The 24,677-nt window shown below is 32.8% G+C and overlaps 1 protein-coding gene and 1 pseudogene across 1 annotated transcript in view; one reads left to right on the forward strand and one right to left on the reverse strand.

The window, feature by feature from the left end:
• Nucleotides 1–24,677, forward strand: part of ADAMTS6 (ADAM metallopeptidase with thrombospondin type 1 motif 6) — a 295,911-nt gene that overhangs the window by 148,064 nt on the left and 123,170 nt on the right. The gene's annotated exons all lie outside the window — the stretch shown is intronic.
• Nucleotides 15,016–15,082, reverse strand: LOC118551643 (U4 spliceosomal RNA; annotated as a pseudogene).

Raw genomic sequence — 24,677 nt, forward strand, 5'->3', positions numbered from 1 at the left:
GAAGTTTAAAATCTCAACCAATGTATAGATTTGTCCATTTCTCCTTTCATTGCTCAGTTTTACTTCATACATTTTGAAATTTTATAATTACATGCATTCACAATTAGAATATATCTTCTTGATTAGTTGATTCTTTACCATTATAAAATATCTTTTTATCCTTGTTAACATTACTTTTCTGAAATCTACTTTGTGTCATTAATATAGTGATCCTAGCTTTCATCTTATTGTTTGCATGGTCTATCTTTTTTTAATTCTTTTACTATGAGTTTACTTCTGTCTATATTTAAAGAGGATTTCTTTTGGACAACTTGTAGTTGGGTTTTGCTTTGTTAATCCAGTTAACTATTTCTACTTTTTAATTGTATTTTTTTGTTCATTTACATTTAATGTAATTAGTGGTTTTTGGTCATTAATCTAGCACTTGTTGTCTAGTTTTTCCTATGTTTTTGTTTCAATTTTCTCTTAATTAATTACTTCAAAATATGCCATTTTATCTTCACTATTGGCTTATTAACTATACTCGTTTATCTATCTATCTATCATCTATCTATCTATCTATCCATCTATCTATCTATCTATCTATCTATCTATCTATCTATCTATCTATGGTGGTTGCCTTATAGTTTACAATGTGGATCTTTAATTTATCAGTTTATATCCAAATAAAATTGTTGCACTTCATTTGTCACATAAGATATAATTCATTTTCCTCCTCCCATCCTTTGGTTATTGTTGTCATATATTTTGATTCTTCATATGTTATAAATCCTAGAAGTCCTTGTTATTATTTTTGCTTTAGACAGTTAATTTTTTTTAGAAAAATTAAAAAATGAGAAACAATATATTTTATACTTACATACATATTTTATACCATTTCTGGTTCTTTTTTCGTTCTTTCATGTAAATCCATATTTTCATCTATTATGTTCCTTCTCCCTGAAAACCTTCCATTAGTATTTCTTTTTTTTTTTTTTTAAGATTTTATTTATTTGACAGAGAGAGACACAGCGAGAGAGGGAACACAAGCAGGAGGAGTGGGAGAGGGAAAAGCAGGCCTCCCGCAGAGCAGGGAACCTGATGTGGGGCTCGATCCCAGGACCCTGGGATCATGACCCAAACCAAAGGCAGACGCTTAACGACTGAGCCACCCAGGTGCCCCCCATTAGTATTTCTTAAAATGTAGTTTTCCTGGCAACTTATTCTCTGAACTTTTATTTGTCTGAAAATTTTTTATTTTACCTTCACTTTTAAAGGATATTCTCATTGGATTAAAATTCTCCATTGGCAATTTTTTTGAGCAAAGGCACCTGAAATATAAAGGAACATGATGCATCATGATGACTACATGGAGCTTAATGATGCTTGATGGTGAAATGCCTAAACAAGATGTTGTGAATGAAACTGGTGAGATAAATAAGAAGTAGATGATACAGGGCCTTATGTATGTAATAAAGAGCTTGTGTGTTATCTCTTAGGACAATGGAAAGTCACTGAGTAATTTTTAATAGAGATAGTATGGTCAGATTTTCATTTTAGATTAGGTCACTCTAGACACTGCATGAGATTTGACTTTCACAGAGGAGAACATGCTGCTGCAGGTGTCTAAATTAATACTACTAATATTATTTTAGAGGGTCATTGTCATGTTCCAGAAGTATAAGCACAGTGAATGCACACAATAATAAATATTTTCTCCATTATACAGATGAATTAAATGAGACAAAGAAATTAAATGGTTAAGCTTGGGTTGAAGACAAACCCTCTGGCTCTAGGATGGCTTCTAAACATTCCTGATTTACAGGCTAGAGATTATGAGAGTTGGAAATTGGGTGGTGGCATTTGGAGAGATTAAAGATATATAGTTATCTTTTTAAAGATTTTATTTATTTATTCGTCAGAGAGAGAAGCAAGGAGCCCGATGCGGGACTCCATCCCAGGACCCTGGGATCATGACCTGAGCCGAAGGCAGACGCTTAACTGACTGAGCCACCCAGGTGCCGCAGATTAAAGATATGTTGAAGAGATAAAATTAGCCGGATTTGATGCTTGATTGAATAGGAGTGATGAGGGAGGGAAAATTAAGGATTACTCTCATCTTTCAGCCTTAGTGAGTGAGACACGTCAGTACCACCTGCTGAAATAAACGTGGAACCAGTTTAATTGAAGGAGTAATGAATTATTTTTATGTTAGGTTAAGCCTGTAAGACATCCAGGTGGAAATGTACAGAGGGCAATTAGATGTAGAAGTCTAAAATTAATGAGATAGGTGTGGTCTAAATATATAAATTTGGATCTCATCCATAAAGGTAAGGTCCTAGAGAACTGGCATAAAGTGAAAAGAGCAGAAGGACCAGAACTGCATAAATAATACCTAGTAATCATTTAAAGTTTAAGCTTTGGTAGTGCTATTTAGACAGGATGAAAATGTAAATATATTTAAGACAGTTAGGAATCCTCTACTCTTTTAACACCTGTCTCCTTGAGAGTAAGGACCATTACTTATTCATTTTTGTGTTTCCAGTGTCTACTATATACTCAGTCTTTATCTGTGGGAAAACAGCTCTTTAAATACTAAATCCAAAAGGAATGGAAACCTCACAATTTATCTCTGCATACTTAGTCTTTTGCATTAATATCATATTTAACTTTTTTGTATATGTGTGTGTTTACATTTCACTGGTATCTTTTTTTACTGAAATATAGTTTATACAATGTTACTTTGGTTTCAGGGGCACAACATAGTGATTTGACAAGTCTGTACATTATGCTGTGCTCACCACAAGGGTAGCTACTATCTGTCACCATACAATGCTATTACTATACCATTGATTACATTTCCTATGCTGTACTTTTGATCCTTGTGACTTATCTTTTCCATTACTGGAAACCTTTATCTCCCTCCCCCTTTCACTCAATTTGCCCCCCAACCCCCAACTCCCTCCACTCTAGCAACTATCAGTTTGTTCTCTGTATTTAACATCATACTTAACTTTTGATGCTACTGTGAATATTGAATTCTGAACTAATATAGAAAATATCTTTATATTACATTATATTACATTAATATAATAAAACATATAATCATTTTTAAACACTTGGGGAATTGATAAAGTAATTATTGAATTATTTAATTTTTATAGCAATATTCCTTTTTTTGTGACATCAAGCATGAGAAATGTCTGTGATTTAAGCATTAGGTGTAATAAATTTAGAAGTGCCTAATTTAATTTTAAAATCAAATTTTGAACACGATGTTTGAGCGTATGTCTAGGTATGTGTGGAATAGACTAGTAGGTTATGTAATGTCTGCAGTTGGGGAAAAACTCTATAATTACTTTTTAACTCAGTACTTCCTAATACTTGAGTAGATTGTTTCAATTTTTGTTTGATATTTGTGTTAAGCATTAAAACATAATAATTCTTGTACTTACTCTATAAATATGTAATACATATTTATGTATTTAGTTTTAAATATAATACACATTCTCTTTATTGTGGTGGTTTGGAATGGAACCTGCAATATATCTGAGGTATGCCTGTATATGAAAAACAGCTTGCTGGGATTTTGAGTGAGATTTAATGAATTTTGAAATTAAGTTGGGAAGAATTGACATCTTCAGTATTCAGTGTCAGTATTCAGTATCAACAATGTTGAGTCTTTCATTCCATGAACACAATATCTCTCCATATATTTGCATCTTCGCTTTCTCTCATCACATTTTGTGGTTTTCTGTATATGGATCCTGTACATATTTTCTTAGATACATAGCTAGGTTTTTTTTTTTTTTTTTCTGGTACTATTGTAAATGGTATATTTTAAACTTCCAATTACAATTGTTCTTTGGTAGGGATGCCTGGGTGGTTCAGTTGGTTAGGTGTCTGACTCTTGATTTCAGCTCAGGTCATGATCTCATGGTCGTGAGATTGAGCCCCATATCAGGCTCCCGCTCAGCATGGAGTCTACTTGAGATTCTCTCTCTCCCTCTTCCTCTGTCCGCCCCCCCACTTGCTTGCTAGCTCTATCTCAAAATAAACAAAATCTTTAAAAAAAAAAAGAGGTTTACAATTGTTCTTTGATAGTATATTGAGAAGCAATTGACTTTTGTACACTCAATCTCACATTCTGTGACTTTGCTATACTTTTGGATTCATTCCAGGGGGTTTTTTGTCTATTTGGAATTTTGGACAGAGACAACCTATCTATCTGTGAACAAAGACAATTTTATTTCTTTCTCTCCAATCTCTATATCTTTTTGTTCATTCATTCATTCATTCATTCATTCATGTATTTATTTGCTTTTGTCTTACTGCACTAGCTAAGATTTCTAATATGATGTTGAATAGAAATGGTGAGAGGACAGAGTTTCCTTGAAAGTTCTTAGTCTTAGGAGTGCGAGTGTCCAGTTTCTCATCATTAAGTGTGGTAACTAGAGGGTTATTTTGTAGATATTATTTATCAAGTTGAGGAAGTTGCCTTTTATTTTTTGCTTGTTTGAAGAGTTTTTATCATGAATGGGAGTTGGAGTTTGTCAAATGATTTTTCTGCATCAATTCATATGATTATATGATTTCTTTCTTTAGCCTGTGGATATGCTGGATTACACTGGTTGTTTTTTTAATATTAAATCAGCTTTGAATACCTGAAATAAATCCCAGGTGATTGTAGTAGATAGTTCTTTTTATACATTGTTGGATTTGATTTGCTGATATTTGTTGATGACTGTTGAATGAGAAGTATTAGTCTTTATTTTCCTTTCTTGTAGTATCTTTATTTTTTTGTGGTATTAAGGTAATGCTGGCCTCCCAGAACAAGTTAGAGATGTTCCCTTTGCTTCTATTTTCTGGAAAATATTGTGGAAAATTGCTTTAATTTCTTCCTTAAATGTTTGTTGGAATTCACCAGTGAAATTTTCTGGCCTGGTGTTTTCTATTTTGAAAGGTTTTTAATTTTTGATTTAATTTCTTTATACACAGGCCTTTTCAGATTATAAATTTCTCTTTGTGAGTTTTTGTAGTTTGTGTCTTTCTGGGAATTGGTCCATTTCAGTTATCAAATTTGTCAACATGGAGTTATTCATAGTATTCCTTTATTATTTTTTTTATGTCCAAAGATCAGTAATGATGAACCATCTTTCTGATATTGGTAATCTGTGTCTTCTTCCTGTTTTAGTTGGTTAACTTGGTTAGAGATATATCAATTTTATTGATCTTTTTAAACAATCAGCTTTGGTGTTTCTTTGTTTTCCTATTTTCAATTTCATATCTAAGTTTAATTTCTTTTCTTCTATATGTTTTAGTCTTAAATTGTCTTTCTTTTGTTTTCTAGGGTGAAAGCTTAGATGACTGATTTTAGATCTTCCTCCTTCTAATATATGCATTCAGTGCTATAAATTTCCCTGTAAGCACTGCGTTTGCTGCATCCCACAAATGTTGATAAGTTGTATTTTCATTTTCATTTAGTTCAAAATGTTTTTAAATTTCTCTTAAGTTCCTTGACACATATGTCATTTATAAGTATGTTGTTTAATCTCTAAATATTTTGAGATTTTCCAGCTTTTTTTGTTATTGATTTCTAGTTTAATTCTCTTTTGGTATAAGAATGTATTTGTATGATTTTTATTCTTTTAAATTAGTTAAGGCCTAGAATATGGCCTCTCTTGGTGATTATTCCATGCAAGGTTGAGAAAATATTTATTATGCAGTTGTTGGATAGAGTATTCTATAAGTGTCATTTGGATCAAGTTGATTGACAGTACAGTTCAGGTCAAATATATCCTCACTATTTTTTTTCCCTGCTTGATATATCAATTACTAAAAAAGGGTTGTGGAAGTCTCCAGTTATAACAGTATATTTTGCATTTCCCCATGCATTTCTATCAGTTATTGGCTCAAATATTTGAGCACTTTGTTGTTAAATGTATATACAGTAGGGATTTTTGTCTTGGAGAATTAACCCCTTCATTTTTAAGAAATGTCATTCTTTATTGCTGAGAATTTTTTTTCCTGAAGTGTGCTTTGTCTGAAATTAATAGAACTACCCCAACTTTCTTTTGATTCATGTTATCATGGCATGTCTTTTTCCATGCAGCCCTTACTTTTAACCTAATGGGATCTTTATAGCCATAGTTGATTTCTTTTATGAACATACAGTTCAGTCTTGTATTTTTATTCACTCTGACAATATCTTTTAATTGATGTGTTTAGACTATTCATATTTAAAATGATTATTGATGTAGTCAAATTAATATCTACTATGTTTATAACAGTTTTCCACTTTTGCACTTTGTTTCTTTTCCCTCTCTTTTTCTACCTTCAGTAGTTTTTTTTTTTTTTAAAGATTTTATTTATTTATTTGAGAGAGAGAGAATGAGATAGAGATAGAAAGCATGAGAGAGGGGAGGGTCAAGGGGAGAAGCAGACTCCCGCTGAGCAGGGAGCCCGATGTGGGACTTGATCCTGGGACTCCAGGATCATGACCTGAGCCGAAGGCAGTCGCTTAACCAACTGAGCCACCCAGGCGCCCCTACCTTCGCTAGTTTTAATTAAACATTTTATATGATTTTATCCTATCTCTTCTCATAGCTTATCAATTATAGTTATTTTAAAAGATGTTAGTGTTTGCTCTTGAGTTTAATATAAAATTTTATAGAAAATGTATTTAATAGTATATACATATGTATATGTATTTAATATATTAATAAATTATTATGTATGTTATAACTAGTCTAAGTCCACCTTCAAATAATAGTATCCTGCCTCATATGTAGTACCAGTACCTATAATAGCAGACTTTTAGGGGTGCCCAACTGTCTTAGTTAGTAGAGCATGGGACTCTTGATCCTTGGGGTCATGAGTTCAAGCTCCACATCAGGGGTAGAGTTTACTTAAAACAAAAACAATAGCAGCATACTTTTAATTACTTATTCCTGTCTCTTATGACGTTGCTGTTCTTCATTTCATTTATAATCACCAATATTTTTCCTATTATTAGTTTTTAGTTATCCTTTGTATTATTAAGAAAGATAGATTTTGTTTGTTTTATTTATTCCTTTTGTGTGCCCCCCCCCTTTTTTTTAATGTAGACCAAGTTTCTGACTGATATAATTTTCTTTTTTCCTGAAGAACTTCTTTTCATTTCTTGTAGTACAGGTCTGATGATATATATTTCCTCAGTTTTGGTTTGTTTGAAAAAGTATTATTTCCTTTTCACTTTTTAAAAAAGATTATTTATTTATTTATTTGAGAGATTGTGTGTGTGAGGGGAGGGTCAGAGGGAGAGAGAGAATCTCAACCAGAGCCCCCTGAGCATGGAACCCAACATGGGCTCCATCCTGACACCAAGATCATGACCTGAGCCAAAACCAGGAGTCTGATGCTCAACCAACTGAGCCACCCAGGTGCCTCATCTTTTTCACCTTTAAAGAATAACTTTACTTGATATAAAATTTACATAGTTTCTGATAAGAAATTGTTGTTATTTCTACTCTTATTCCTCTAGAGGTAAGATAGATTCCCCACCGCCCCCTCCCTCCCCCCCCCCCCCACTGCCCGGCTTCCTTTAAGATTGTCTTGTGTCTTTTATTATCTGTAGTTTGAATATGATATGCATACATGTAGATTTTTTATATTATCCTGTTTGGTATTTAAACTTCCTGGGTCTTTGGTTTGGTGTTTGTCATTAATTTTGGAAAATGCTTGGGCATAATTCTACTACATAATTCTTTATTCTACTTTTGATATTCAAATTACATGTATGTTACACCTTCAGATATTGTCCCAAAGTTTCTGGATATTCTGTTCTGTTTTGTGTGGGTTTTTTTCTTTTAATTCTTTTTTATCTCTGCATTTATTTTGGGAAGCTTATGTTGACCTCTATCATCAAGCTCATTAATTCTTTCCTTGTTGACCAGTCTAAGGATGAGACCATCAAAGGCATTTGACATTTCTATTATACTGTTTCTGATTTCTGGCATTTCCTTTTCATTCTTCCACAGAATTTTCATCTTTCAGCCAGCAGGACCTATCTGCTCCTCCATATTGTCTACTTTTCCATTAGAGCCCCTAACATAGTAATCATAATTAATTTAAATTACCTGTTTCTTAATTACAAAATTTGTGTCATATCTGAACCTAGTTTTGATCCTTGTTTTGTCTCTTTTAACTGTGTTTCAGCATGCCTTCCCATTTTTTATTTAAAGCCAGACATGATATATTATGTAACAGGAACTGAGGTAAATAATCCTTTAACGTAAAGTAATAGACATTCTGTCAATAATTGTTAATGAGTGAATTAATTCTGTATTGTTATATTGTAAGGTATAACTCTAAAATGAAACTTATGGTTCTTTGGAGGCTTTATACCCCTTGGAAGAAGCAAATGAACTTTTATTTTTCTGGCATAGCAACATGTTTAGTCAATGAGTGGGGCCTGGGTGGCTCAGTCAGTTAAGCGTCTGCCTGTGGCTCAAGTCATGATCCCAGGGTCATGGGATCGAGCCCCACATTGAACTTCCTGCTCAGCGGGAGTCTGCTTCTCCTTCCCTCTGCTCTTGTGCTCTTGCTCACTCTCTCTCTCTCAAATAAATAAATAAAATCTTAAAAAAAAAAAGAAAACATGTTTAGTCAGTGAAACATGACTGAAACATGTTACTCTGTCAGTTGATGAAGCTTCAGAGTTGGATAGTGCCATTATTTACACAAACTAGTAATACTATTCATGATAATGTTGTTTTCTTATTTCTCATTTATATTAGATTGTGTGAATCCATTATAATATTTTATATTTTTCAAATTAGATTATATTGCTACTATTATTTAAATGGTACTCTATTATTGTGTTTTCATAAGAATTACCTTTGGTCAGGGCCATTAAGATGTCAAAATTATGTTACCTATCTGTCCACACACACACATACCTGCACATACACATGCACACACGCATATACAATATATGTACCATATATATTTTCATATATAGGCAGTCACATATGTAGACGTGTTCTCATAGTAGCTAAAACAAATGATAATAATGTGAAGATTTTATAAAGACTTTAGAAAAGTTACTATAATAACGTCAAACAAATTATTTCAATAATTAAGCCTTTGCCATGATATACATTAATGACAAAAGTAGGTAAGACCAGTCAGAGAGTTACTACTATATTAAGTTTCTTGAGTCACAGAATAAAGTAAGTATACTTATATTTGGATGTGTTATAGAAATAATAAAACTACTAAATAAAGTAGAATTTAGTCACCATTAACTTTAGGAACTTTGATAAGGCATTACCTTCATTTTTTTAGAAAAAACAAAGAAATGGATTTGTAGGCAGACACCATCATTGTAATTTATTGGTATGGATTTCAACTGCCATAAACCAATTCAGTTACGTTTTGCCCATAGTATAAGGAAGATTATAATAGCAAATGTTTCTTTGTTCCAGCTACTTTCCCTATTTTTGCCATAATTATTATACATACGCACATAAATATACACACATATATACCACACCCAAAATCTTGGTATATATTTAATATCTTGTTTCCTCTGGTCCCTGGCATCTTTGTAGTTAGATGAAAGAAAAAAAAGTGTAAAGTAGTAGTAGAAAAGATGTAAATGTATTGCAGTGATTTCATTGCCTTTGGAAGCCTGACTTCCAACTCAGAAGTGTTTATACTAAACGTGAACATTGCTATATACAGGTGTATAAAGAGTCTAGGTCCTCAATTCTGCTAGGCACCTCCCCCATTAAATATTGTTCTAAATAAATTCAGCATCTTGAGTTCACTTAGTTTAGTAAATTATATATAAAGTCCAAAAGTAGAATTGAGTTTCAAACTCTGTTTTAGAAAACTCATGAGCAAATTGTAACAACTATCCTATTGGTTAACTATTAAATCTAAAAAAGTGTGCGAGATATGGGTATAAAAGTATATCCCTTAAATTTCATCAGTGCTTTACTGTAACAAGTGATTCATAGTCAAGATCAGTTAAGAATAAGAACAGATCAAAGAGATCCCAAATGGAAAATACTTCTGAAGAAAGATGTCCTCTTATTCCCTTGTATTTTTCTGCTACAATGGGAGGGCTTAGTTTTGAGATTTTGTAGTTGTCACAGGTTAGGCTCTAATTACCTCATCACTTTTTAAAGAGATATTTAATCATATTTAAAAATGTCAGGAAACTATTTTTTAATTATGTAATTGTGTATGTGTTATCTATTTATTTTTTCCTTTAATGGCAGACTTTGAAAGTACATGCTCTATGTACTGGTGATTGTTTAAAAAAATGCAAGACAGAGTTTAAAGTGCCGTGATTATCTAACAAAAACAATGGTGCTGATATATTGGCAACATGGTAAAATTAAGGTTGCTTAGATACAAAAATTGAATTAAGCATTTTAAGATTTTCCTTAGCCATACAGATCTTCTGTTTGGTTTAAAACATGTGTTATGATTTTAAAAAGAAGTCCAAACTAAATGCATATTAATTTATTCTTGTAGTCTATGCTTACTCTTTTTATTGTTACAAATCTTCCAAAAGAACCAATAAGGATTGTGTACCAAAATCAAGAGTAAGCTACTATTTTGTGGTTCAAACTATAGTACTGTCAGAATGTTTAGTCATACAATATATGGTGAAATGATGTACAATGTAATCACAAATAAGCTACCTCTTATATATCCTAAAAAATAAAAAGACATAAATTCTCTTCTTATATATCACCAGGCAAATATATGAATATTTGCCATACATAGGAAATATTGTTTTGTTAAATATAGCTTCAAAGGAAAAACTCATTTGCATAGAAAACTATGTAATTTACTGTAGAAAAATATTTGAGAAAAGCATGTATATCTAGAGATTGATGCATATGATAGACTCTCTGAGTTACAGATGCTTTATTTAATGAATAACCTTTATTGAGACAATCTCTAGTCTCTGTATAGCAACTGACTTGTCTCTGACTGGTGATGTCACCTATTTTGACCCAAGCTCTTACCTTTTTTTCTTTTATTGCTTATTGTATGATATTATATATTTTTATTACATTATTCACCATCAAGGGAAGTATATCCAAATGATACTTCCCAAATTCTGTTTTTCATGGTATACATTTGATCAATGGGTAGTCTCTCACTCATGCACAATTTGATTCCCAAGACTTACTGAGTACCCGATATATTTGCCTAACATAGAGTATATTGTGGATACAGTGATGATGAAAGCAAAGTTCCTACCCTAATGGAACACAGCCTTTTTACTTTTTTTTCTTTTCCAACTCTTGATCAGTTACTTCAAGAACATCTTTTTTTTAAAGATTATATTTATTTGAGAGAGAGAAGGAGAGATCACAAGCAGGGGTGGGGGGGGTGGGGAGGCAGAGGAAGAGGGACAAACAGACTCCCCGCTGAGCAGGGAGCCTGCTATGGGGCTTGATCCAGGACCACAAGATCATGACCTGAGCCGAAGGTAGACACTTAACGACTGAGCCAATCAGGCGCCCCAAGAACATCTTCTAATTCACTCTCCTTCATGAGCCAAAACAAAACCGTGAGGCTGGGGTTATATAGGCCCTGGTTCAGGGTATATCTTTATAAAAGGAAATAACACAATTTTTAAATTTAGACATAATAGATTCATAACCATTTACCTGTGGAACTTTTTGGTAGTACTTACAAGTCCCTCTTAGAACCTCTTCAGTAACTTTCACTTATCTTTTTCTTTAGCAAATGTGCTTTTCTTCCAGTACTATCAATTCTGTAAAAGAATTCAAAATATATCCCATTTTGTTTAATTGTCAATTCAATTAGTGTTGTTATATACTATTTTTCATTTCAGAGATGCAGGTTTAGTCTGTAAAATAGATGAACTAAGCTTATGTGAGCTATCCTGGACAAATAATAATAATAATTTATACCATTATTTCTGTAGTAAGATTTTCAAGGTCCCCAAAATCAGCTTTTAAAATTTAGAACTTTACAATTTACAAAGCCAATTTGGTTATCTGATGTGACTGGTCTGAGAGGAAAATTTAATTGCTAAGTTTCAGAACAAACTATTCTTTATATAATATTCAGCCTCATGTAATTAAATATATAGACATTTTCTTTTAAAATGTTTTACTTTGAAGTGTTCTGTGTCTGTGTTTTATAACATACATGTGCACACCATTCGGATTTAACAAATGTCAATATTGTCCCACATTTGCTTTGGGGACTTTTGTTGTTGTTATTTTCAAATATTCTGTATACCAATATCATGTTGCTTTAATTATCATAGTTTTATAACAGATACTGAAGTTTTTCCCTCCATCTTCAAAATCATCTTAGCTTTTTCTGACCCTATACTTGGCAATATTAATTTTGGAATTTTAGTGTCTGTTTCCATGAAAAATACCTAGTAGGATTTTCATTAACCTTTTTTTAAAAATGGCATTGATAGGTTAATAAGTGATTTGGATGATTCTTAAGTGCTTTTCCATATACTGAATGAACACCTGTTCTCATACAGGGTAAAGTCCAGAACCTAGGTTGAGCTTTACTGAAAGGGCCATCCAGCGAGTGTTGTGCCCCAGAGAAGAGAAATCCTGCTGGGTAGGGCAAGTGATGAAATCGGGCTCCCCCCACTCCCCCAAAGGTTTAGTTGCAGTTCTTATGACCCTGTGTTATTTTAAGTTGTGTTTAAAAATACTGTTTGCATATGAAAAAAAAAAAAAAACTGGTTTGCAACCAGAGTTTCAAACTTATAATTTCACTTATTTTTCCTACAGAAATTAAACAAAGGTTTTGGTCAACCTGACAGAACAAGCCTAATGGCATCATCTTTTTCCTTTTAAGCCACACTCCACAGCCACTGTCTTCTCCATCACTTTGGCCTTAATGTTGCATTTTTGCTTGTAGCACAAAGCATAAGCATCAGTAATTCTTAACAAAAGCAGACAAAACTGTGAACAAAATAACACTCCAGTATAAAAAGTAACTTGAATAACGTAACTTTGTATTCCTATGCTATAGACACGTAAGGGTTCCCCCCCCCAAGACTGGTTAGTTGGGTCTATTTTATTTTATTTTATTTTTTAAGATTTTATTTTTAAGTAATCTCTCCACCCAGTGTGGGGCTCGAACTCACAACCCAAAGATCAAGAGTTGCATGCTCCACCGACTGAGCCAGCCAGGCACCCCAGTTGGGTCTATTTAAAGCAAATTATTCTAACTAATTAATTAAGCATACTATATCCAATTCACATCATGAGGACTTTAGTAGTTTAGTCTGGCAGCAGTGCTTGGATGAAAATCAGTCAGGAAATTGTCAATATCATGAAAATCTGTGGATAGCTGTGTGTATCCCAGAGTGTGGAGCATAAGAGAACTTGGGTTACATACCCAGGACTCTAACACCCCAAAAGCCAAATGGATACCTGCTCAAAAAGAAATGGAATACTGGTCAGAATCTCAGAGTCTCAGGAGCAGGTGAAATAAACAAGGGATTCATTTACTAAGATTTGGGTGTAAGGTAGTGTCTTTTTCACAAGAAATAGGACCAGAAGCTAACAATTACAATTACTTTAAAAACCAGAGAACCAGACCAACAGTATGCCATGTTTTAGTACTGCTCCACAAAACTATTGGCTTTGATCTCTTCAAAATCTCCCTAACAGTGAACAAAATTGGTCCCAGAACCCATGAGCAGATTTGAGGCTTCCTGTGAGTTATGTAACTCCAGTTAGGTAATTGCAAGAAAGAGGGGCAGAAAAAAGTGAAGTTCATCATAGTGAGTATGGAACTCATGTCAGATTCTGTGGATCCCATACTTTACAAGAGAATGTTCTTTAGATCTGCATTTTAACCTTGTGAATCTACCCAGTTTATCCAAATTAAATCTCTGCTGATAGATTTTTCAGCCTCTAACCCTTCGTCACCAATCCTTAAAGTCTGACTATATGCTAAGTATTGTGAATAAAATTAAATATAAAAAATAATTTCTGTTTGTTGAAGTAACTAGTAAAAATGGATCCTGGTGTCAAGCCATACCTAGGCTTGAAGATTTATTTACGGTCTCTTTGGAAGATGGTTTGGCAGTTTCTAACAAAACTAAATATACTCCTACTGTAGGATCCAACAATACCTAAAAATGAGCAAATCAAACTATTACAGGTTTTAGAACATATTATAGAAAAAAATCCCCATGAGCTTAGGTTAAAAAATGTTTTTTTAAAAAACAAGACATAAAGGGCATGCCTGTCTGTTTCAGTTGGTTAAGCGTCTGACTCTTGATTTCAGCTCAGGGCATGATCTCAAGGTTGTCAGATCAAGCCTCACATCGGGCTCTGCACTGAGCATGGAGCCTGCGTGGGATTCTCTTTCTCGCCCTCTCTCTGCCCCTCTCCCCCATTGTGTGCACTCTTACAAACAAAACAAAACAAAACAAAGACAACAAGACATAAAGAACACTAACCATGAAGTTTATGATTGACCAACTTAACCACATTAAAATTAAAAATCCAATTAAGAGACACCATAGAATGAAAAAACAGGACACAGTTTAGGAAAAAGTTGTTTGCAGCTGACATGCAGCTGATATAAGCAACTCCTGCAAATTTAATATACAAGTACATGAACATTTTACAAAAGAAGAAATCCAAATGGTCAATGTGCATATAAAAAGATGTTCAACCTAATTAATAATCAAGGAAACACAAATATGTCCACCATGATTAGCCTAAATTTAAAAGTCTGCAATACTGACTATTGGTGGAGATGTGGTGCAACCAGCATTCTTATGCACTGCAGGTAAGAATGTAATTTGGTGTAACCACTTTGAAAAGGTGTTTAGCATTATCTAATAAAGTTGAAATTTTACCTAAGTCATGACCCAACAATTTATTTTCCACATATATCCTAAAGCAGTGATTTTCAAATTGTGGTCCATCGATGCCTGGGATTTCTGAAGCACTTTTGGATCAAAACTATTTTCATAACACTAAGACCTAATGTGCCTTTTCTTCCCCCCTTTAATTAGCAATAATCGCGCCTTGGATAAACCTCGTTGGCTACGATACTGCTACTGCGCAAAGCTAAACTGTGTTGATGTTTTTACACTGATTGTGCAAAATCTGTGTGGGAATAAGTGCTGGCACCCTAGCATAAGTCAAGGCAACCATACTGTTAGTCATTGTATTTGTTACCGCCATGTCAATTTTACTTAAGAATGTCCTTGATGTAGACAAAAAAATTATGGATTTTATTAAAGCATGACCCTTACATATATATCTTTTATAAAGTATTCCGTGTCACAAAATGGGAAGTATGTAAAGCACTTTTTGCTCCATATCTTAGTCTGATGGTTGTCACAAAGAAAAGAACTTGTGCCATTGTTTGAGATGAACTAGCTGCTTTTTTCCTGGAACACAATTTTTATTTGAAAGAAGAAATGAGAAACTATGGGTAGTTGGCAGAAATTCACTTTAAAAATAAACAAATGAGCTTATTATTCAAGGAAAACAACTTACACTGTTTATTACCAATGATAAAATTTGAACTTTTGAGCAAAAATCAGAATTTAGGGAAAGTTATATTTGTCATTAAAACTTGACAACTTCCTAATATTTAAAGACTTTTCTTTCTTTCTTTTTTCAGACTTTTCTGATGAGATTGGGTGATATTAATAAAACCAGATTTAAAAAGATCATTGATACGGTTTCAGAATAAATATTTCAACTAACCTTTTAAAAATTATTTGTCAAGTTTTCAGGCTCCCTGCTCAGCGGGGAGTCTGCTTCTCCCTCTCCCTCTGCTGTTCCCGCTGCTTGTGCTGTCACTTGCTCTATCAAATAAATAAATAAAATCTTTAAAAAAAATTAAAAAAAATTAAAATTATTTGTCAAGTTTTAATATAGTATTAAAAAACCCCTACAGTTATCTGAAAGTGCTGTGAAAATGCTCTTCCCTTTTCCACCTACATATTAGTGTGAGGTCAGATTTTCATTCTATACTTCAACCAAAACAAAATACCACAACAGATTGAATGAAGAAGCAGATATGAGAACCCAGCTATTTTCGAGTAACCCAGACAGTAAAGACATTAGCAAAAACGTAATTAAACAACACTACTCTTTTCACTGAAATTCTTCTGTTTAATAAGATGTTTTTAAGTAAAATAGTTATTTATGTTCTCATTTTTAATTTTTAAGATGATAAATATCACTCCATTTAACATCATAAACAAAAGATCTTTGGGGTCTCTAATATCTTTAAGAATGTAAAAGATCCTCAGACCAAAAGTTTAAAAACTGTTCTGAAGATACTCTTACATACATGACCAGGGAATGTATTCAAGAAGGCTCATAGCAGCATTGTCTATAATAGCCCCATAATAGGAACCATCCTAAATTCATCACCACAGAATGGATAATTAAATAGTACATTTAAATGGAAACCTGTAAATGAAAATGAACAATGTCCAATTAGACAGCTCAGCAGAGATGACATTCTCTAAAAACATTGTTGAATGAAAGAAGCAAGTTATAAAAGGATATCTGCAGTGTGACTTCAGTTCTGTGGATTTCAAAACCAGGCAAAATTAACATACGTTGTTTAGAGGTGTCATAGGGAATGATTATCACAAAAGTCAGGATAATGGTTCTCTCTTAGAGGAGGAAGAAGGATATGATTATGAAGGTGAACACAAGAGGCAGCTTTTATTCTGAAAACGTTCTATTTCTTAAATTTAGTAAGGATAACGTGGATTTTTCTTTATAATTATTTTTTTATTTTTTAAAGATTTTATTTGTTTATTTCACAGAGAGAGATAGCGAGAGCAGGAACACAAGCAGGGGGAGTGGGAGAGAGAGAAACAGGGCTTCCCGCCGAGCAGGGAGCCCGATGCGGGGCTCGATCCCAGGACCCCGGGATCATGACCTGAGCCGAAGGCAGACGCTTAACGGCTGAGCCACCCAGGCGCCCCTCTTTATAATTATTCTTTAAAATGTTAATATGTTTGATTCTCTCTTAAGTATGCATGATATATATAATATGTGTGTGAGGCTAAAATTAAACTCACAAAACAAAACAACAAATCAAAAATATCATTAGAAAGTATGACAAGAGAGTTAATTGTTACAAATTTCATTTTGTTGGATGCATTGCCTGCTATGAAACTCAAATAGTGTCAATAAGCCATTAAATTTTTATGTTATTTTTAAACCAAGCTGAGGTTTATCTTGTAGTAGTTTTTGTAAGAATGACTCATGAGACCTCTATTCCTTGAGTTTTTGTTCAAAATGATTTTTATACTCAATTTGGCTGAGTCCAAGATTCTTGGTAATCATTACTCTGTGGTGAGGTGGTGTTAAATGTCACCATGGCGAAATCTGAGGGTAATCTGATTGTTTTACCATTATAGGTAATTTGTTCTTTTGCCCCAAATGCCCAAAATATATCTTAATTTTGAAGTCCAGTAAGTTAACTAAGCTGTGGCTCTGTATGAACTCATTCTGTGTCAGTTTTTCCTAAGACATAAAATAGTTCACTTTTGATTAGATTTTAGCCATTTTTATTTCTCCGAAGTTTTCTTGAATTTTTTATAATCACTTTTATTTCTGTTTTAATATTTTGGCTCTTTTCTGGGGGGACAACAATGATATATATGTTGGATTTCTTTGACCCTTTTAAACTCTGTCAGTTTTCATTTTGCTTGCTTTTTACTCCTGTGAGAAATGCTTTTAGCAGTTGCCTAATTTTATTTTTTGCTACTTCAGCATGGCCTTTTTCCTGTGATAATTTTCTTTTCCCCCCACTTATTTCCTCAGATAGTTCATGTTTTCATCCCCCGTCTTGCCATATCTTCCCTGATTGCTTGTATCTCTGCATTAAATTCTTGTTTTTATAAAATGATGGCTTCATTAAGTTTGTTTGAATTCATATGTGTCCACTTTTTATCTTTACTGTACCAACATTTTTTTTTTTTTTTGCTAAGTGTCCTTCTCCTATTTGTGTTTTTCTGTTCTGATTATTTATTTATTTAATATATTTGTACGCACTTCTTGTTCCTTTTGACTCACGTCTTTGAACGAGTTAGATTTTTCTGTATGAACTATTTGTAGAAGGTTTATGATGGGTAGGGGCCAGAGCTATTTTCTCATCAGGAATTTATTAGTGATGTAGAGTAGTGTATGAGATTCAAGTTCTTTAACACTGTATTCCTTTATAAAACTGTTAGCAAGATAGAATCTCTCTTTTACCTTTCCTTACTGACAGATTGCTTCCTGCAAATCTAATTTGTGTGACTCCAATACAAATAAGCCCAGCCCCCTCTTCTTCTGACAACTAGAACAAGGGTGTATATTCCAACAGTTTGTTCCCTTACTCCAGTTGTTCACAAGAAGGTATTGTTGGTTTTACCCCCCAGATTGCTGCACATAACTTTGGAGAAATAGGTCTTGCTTCTTTGTGCTGAGATCTTCAGTTATTGTTGTCCTCTCTATGTGTCTTGCTGCATTCATCTTTGATTTTCTGAATTCAGTCATCCTTCCACATTCCTTATAATGTTGTGGGTTTATGGTTTTAGAGGTTTTCTAGATTTCATTAAATGCAGAATTTTTGTTTCTTTTTCTTACTTTCCTTACTACTTTTAGGTGGTATCTTAGAGAAAAAGGGAGGAAACTTTTTACTTAACAGTATAGAAATAAGATGTGTCCTTTAAACTTTTGAGATAGGAACAGAAATAATAAGACATGAGAAAGGAAATTTCTGGTCTTTTTCTTGTATCTCCTGGGAGATTTAGATGAAATCTTCAACATTCAATTTACCTCCTAGGAAGAAAACAAAACAAAAAGCCCACTTTGTTTTAATAGATATTATTGAGAATTTGGGCTTCAGTTTTTAAAAAATTAATACTAATTTGAAGTAATTTGCTTTCCGAATTACTTAGCTTTTCATAATTGAGTATGTTATCCTCATCAACTACAGTCTTCTCTCTCATTGGATTTGAGATTTAACTTTACCCTACTTATAAGCTAATAAGTTGGCCTATAGCTGTCAAATGGATGCTAGCAAAAGACATGAAATTTTTGGGTCAGAGACAAAGGATTTTATTACTTACAGCACAGTAAACAGCATAAGCATCAGCATATTTATTTGGTTTCTCTTGGCCCCTAATCCCACAGGGGCAACACAATATGGCCTAGATGAATGCTTCATACACAGTGGGTTTGCATCATAACTGAGAAACATTGAGCTTGGGGAATCTACCACTTTTAGAGCAAGTAGTAAGTAAACCTGCTTTTTGTCCAGGGGGGATGTTACCTCATTTCTCAAAGTTATCCTGTGAAATGACCTGGTTAAAGCATAAAGTTTGCAGACTTGGAATACCCAGCAAAATGTGGAGAATTACAAGAGGCCCAAGGGAGACTGTTTCCCAATCTGTCAGTCTCTCTCTCTGTGTCTCTGCCTCTATCTTTCTCCCAATATCTGTTCATAAAACCCTCCTCAAATGAGAATCTTTACCTTTATGTAATCTGAACTGTTTTATTGAACACATAAAACCAACCATGGAAGCGTTGTCTTGCTACCACTGTTCACTCATGGGGGTGGGCCCTATGTTTACCAAACTCTTTTGCTCTTGCTCTCATTCTTTTTTTTAATTATTATTTGTGAAACTCAAGAGCAGAGAGTTGAGTTTATTTTACATTTATTGACCTATTTATATCTATCTATCTATCATCATCATTTATCTATGTATCCTTAGTTCTTAGCACAACATCATTATCAGTCCCACCAAGGACGCTTCTTACTTAATACATGTAAATATGTATTTGTTTCTATAATCCCATTTCCCACTCCACTTTCTTTTTTCCATAGATAACTACTCTAATAAATTTGATATGTATATTTGAATCCATATGTATCTTTGTAAAATATCACAGATTGTATATGTATGTGTTTATTTTTTAATATTTTAAGTTTGAAATAATTTCAAGCTTACAGAAAAATTGATGTAGTAGAAAGATTTCCCATGTGCTCTTTACTGAGATTCAAATACCGTTAATATTTTGCAACATTTGCTTTATATCTCTCTGTATATGTACATGTATTTTTTTCTCAACTATTTGAGAATAAGTTGTAGACTGTGCCTTATCACTAAATATTTCAGTATCTGTGAAAAAATATCTTCTGTACCACAGTATAATTATTAAACTAGAAAATTTAACATTGATATACTATTATCGAATATGCAGTCTGTATTCAAATTTCATCAATTGTCCCAGCAGTGTTTTTTATAATCCCCCCCGCCCCCAATCTAGTTCCTATTGCATTTAGTTATTTTTCTTTAGTCTTTAATCTGGAACAATTCCTTGACCTTTCTTTGTTATCTGAGTGTGTATCTAATTTTTGCTTATGTATTTATATGATATAATATAATACTATAGATCTTTTTACTTCTCTTAATTTTTTTCAGTGTTTTTAAGATCCACCCATATTTATATGTAGACATCTATCTTGTTTGCTGCTTCCAATTTCTGCTTAGTATCCCATAATATGCATCTGCCAACATTTACTTATCCATTCCCCAGTGACAGACACCTAGATTATCTTTAACAACTTGCTATCATAAATAACTCTGTCATGAACATCCTCATACATGTTCCCTTTGGGAATATTCCTGGGATACATATCCAAGAATAGAATTGTTGGGTCATAAAATATCTGCCTATTTAATTTGACGAAGACCTGCCGAATTGCTCTCCAGAACAGCTACCCTGACCACAGTACAACTGTTGGGCACTAAGGTCCCAGTTTCTCTAGACCACTGTCAATACTTAGTTCTAGGTAACATTCTAATCTTTGCCAGTGTGATGGTTTTAATGTGAACTCTTGTTTATTCTTTCTGATCACTAATGAGTTTCACTTCTTTTACCAACTCTTCACTGTGATAGACTTTCCTCAGCAGGGAACCTATCTTTATTTTATTTTATTTTTTTATTTCAAGTTTTTATTTAAATTCTAGTTAGTTAATATATATGTTAAAATTGGTTTCAGGTGTAGAATTCAGTGATTCATCACTTATGTTTAACACCCAGTGCTCATCACTACAAGTGACCTCCTTAATACTCATCACCCATTTAGCCCATCCCCCGCCCACCTCCCTCCATCAACCCTCAGTTTGTTCTCTATAGTTAAGAGTCTCTTACGGTTTTCTTCCCTCTCTCTTTCTCCCCCTTCCCCTGTGTTCATCTGTTTTATTTCTTAAATTCCATAAATGATGAAATCATATGGTATTTGCCTTTCTCTGACTGACTGAGGGAACTTATCTTTACATATATATATATATATATATATATATATATATATATATATGTCTTCTGCTTCAGCCTGATTAGCCTATTAGAGGGATCTTTTGAAGTTGATGTCATGAATAGCAGTTGTAAACTCCCATTTTACTTTGTGTCACTGTAAGTGAACTTCTTAACATTGGTCAGGTCATTTTTGGGGTTTCTTATATTTGAAATATAAGCTACAAAAGTATACATTCTTCTAGACAACTGAAACCTAAGTCCTTAGGATAACTATCTGCATTTGACACCTCAAGATTGTTAGTAGAAATAGAACTTGTAAGATTTCCTCCTTTATGTACTTGAATTCATGAATTTTTTTAAAAAAATTTTTATTCAAATATAGTTGACATACGATGTTACATTAGTTTCAGATGTACAACATAGTAATTTGACAAGTTTTTACATTATGCTATGCTCACTCAAGCATAGCTACCATCTGACACCATACTCTATTACAATATGAGTATATTCCCTATGCTGTGCCTTTTGTTCCCTTGATTTATTCATTCCATATCTGGAAGCCTGTATTTCCCACTCCCCTTCTCTTGTTTTGCCCATACCCCTACCCCTTTGGCAACCATCACTTTGTTCTTTGTATTTATAGGTCTGATTCTGCTTTTTGTTTGTTATTTATTTTGTTTTTTTTAGATTCCACATATAAGTGAAATCATATGGTGTTTGTCTTTCTTAGTCTGACTTATTTCACTTAACATAATATCCTCTAGGTCCACCCTCCATGTTGTCACAAATGACACAATCTCAACCTTTTAATTGCAAAGGATAGAATTTCTAGAGCACTGTAAATATTAGCATGTAAAAAAATAAAATTTTATATGCCTCTTTTAAATATATCAATTGAATCTAAATGCCATAGCATCTTGGTAACTTTCATTATGCATTTAAAAAATATGTGAACAGGTTCTTGTTTTATAGTCAAAATTTACATCATTTTTTCCCTCTTTTAACTCAATATATTTAGTCTTTCTTTCCCAACCAGAATCTATCCTGATGTATATTTTAGTATTTCTTAATATATTTTAAAATATATTTTTATACTTTAAAGTATTTTAATTATATCATATCTCTATCACAAAAATGTATATAAATTGCAATTACATTTACAAAATTTCCTGTAATAATAAAGGGAAAAATGGTCTCTGGATTATATATTCATTACATTACAATCATTGTTAGCCAATTATTCATCAGAGAATCATGTGCATATTACATGTTTTAATAAATAATAAAATCTAAAAATAAAATTTTATAGAAAATGTGCCTTTAGTTATATTTTTTCAATTGCTGTATTTGTTTCTCTTGCTAGAATGAGGCAGAATTTCAGTATCAATTCGACTCTTTGATTTTGTTTTTATAGATTTGAATGCTGAGAAAATTTGTTCACATAAATAGATGAAAAGAGTTTATTGTAGAAATATCACTCAGTTCGTTGAACTCCTTTTGAATTATTTGTCAGAACATAACCAATGGTGATCTAGCATCAGAAAAAAATTTTAACAACCCATTGACTGTTAATTTGATTCTATTCTCTTGTAAACTTGATGAAAACAAGAAACTACATGTTATTCAATCATTAAAATCATTCTCTTTCTCAACACTGATACAAAATGGTTCTGATTGTCTCTTCTTGAAACCCACATTTTTAGACCCCAAGGCAATGAACTATTGTAAAATTATAGATGAGTAAAGGATAAGTTTTTCTTTTATAAAGTAGGAGAAATAAGATATAAAAAGGAGAAGCTTGACTTTTTTTTTTTTTAGAAAAGAATACATAAGGAATTTGAAGATCTTGAAAATAATTTTCTTAAAACCATCTGTGTCTGCCTATACCTATCTTCATATGACTCAGGCATATGTGTAAGGCTGCTGCCAAAACGAAATAATTTTTTTAAAGCTATCATCATTTGAGAAGAATAATAGTAGTATTCACATGATAGCATCAGCCTTTGAGAGAAGTATAGAATATTGTTTATTGAATTATAAATTTACATTACGGAGCTTTCTATGTAACTCTGCAGGTGATTGTTTTGACAGAATTATATCTAATTCTATAAACTGTAAACTCCACCATCATGTTCCTAGAAGATCATTCAAAGAGACTGATTCCAGTGTGTTGATGTCAAATAAGAAGACTAAATACTGGTGTATTTAGTTTTTGGTTATTTTGGTGGGTTACTTGGTGTTTTAATTTAGGGCTCTGGATAAACACTCTTCTATATTTCTCTTTCTTTGCTTATGTTTGTTCCTCCATATGAATTACAAGTTTCATCTCTTTGCCCCACATATGATATATCTTTATTATGGCTCTTTTATATTGTATTTATGAAGACCATTTCATTCAGCTTCCTAAACATATCTCAAATATAATCCCACCTCTCTATCCAGTGCCCTATTCAGACCTACATCATTTCTCAATTGGTAATGATCTTCCATCTGCTTTCCCTGCCTCCATTCTCTTCCCACTCCAATGTCTCCACCATAGAATTACTATAATGACCTGTCTAAAATACAGATCAATTCCATAGTCCCCTGCTCTGAAATCTTAAGTTGCTCTTGCTCAGAAATCTTCAGTGTCTCTGCACTGCCAAAATTATTATTTACTTTCAATTATTGTAATTCTCTCTTCTCAAGTACCTTTCCAGTTTTTTCTCCAACAACTGTCCTCATCTGTTTTATACTCTTGTCACACAAATTACTTATTTCCTTGAACACATATCATGGTATATTTATTAGGATGTCACAATGGACACATAACTTTATTTTTTCACTAATAGTGAAAGCTTTTGGCTATCTGTGGAGAAAGACTAAAATTTATTCATATTCATATCATTTATAGAAAAAATTTATGATTTATCATTGAGATATGTTTTTATATCACATTGATAATAGCACTAAGCATGGCTATAGGACACAGGGGGAAAATGGCAAAGACAAGCTTTGAATAATGAAGGGAAACCAAGGTAAAGAAAAACTCTATAATCATAATCCTTAAATGTATCAAGATTTTTCAAAAGGTGTTTTGAAAACACACATACACATACAAACATAAATTGCATATGTATTGAATTCTCTTTTATCTATATTAATAAGAAAAATGATTTTTGTATTTGACCTTTAACCTAGAACTCAATGGATTATAACTATATATTTATAATTCTCTTTTAGATTCAGCATAGTGAGGTAGCATGACCTCTAGGATGTTAAAAGGCAGGTTCTACTAACACTTACTAACTGTATGATCTTTAATAGGTCATTTATCTTTGCTAAATCTCAGTTTTTCATACCTATAAAGTGAGGATTAATATATATTCCTTATCTGTT

Source organism: Halichoerus grypus, chromosome 2 (genome assembly GCF_964656455.1).
Source record: "Halichoerus grypus chromosome 2, mHalGry1.hap1.1, whole genome shotgun sequence".
Lineage (NCBI taxonomy): Eukaryota > Metazoa > Chordata > Mammalia > Carnivora > Phocidae > Halichoerus > Halichoerus grypus.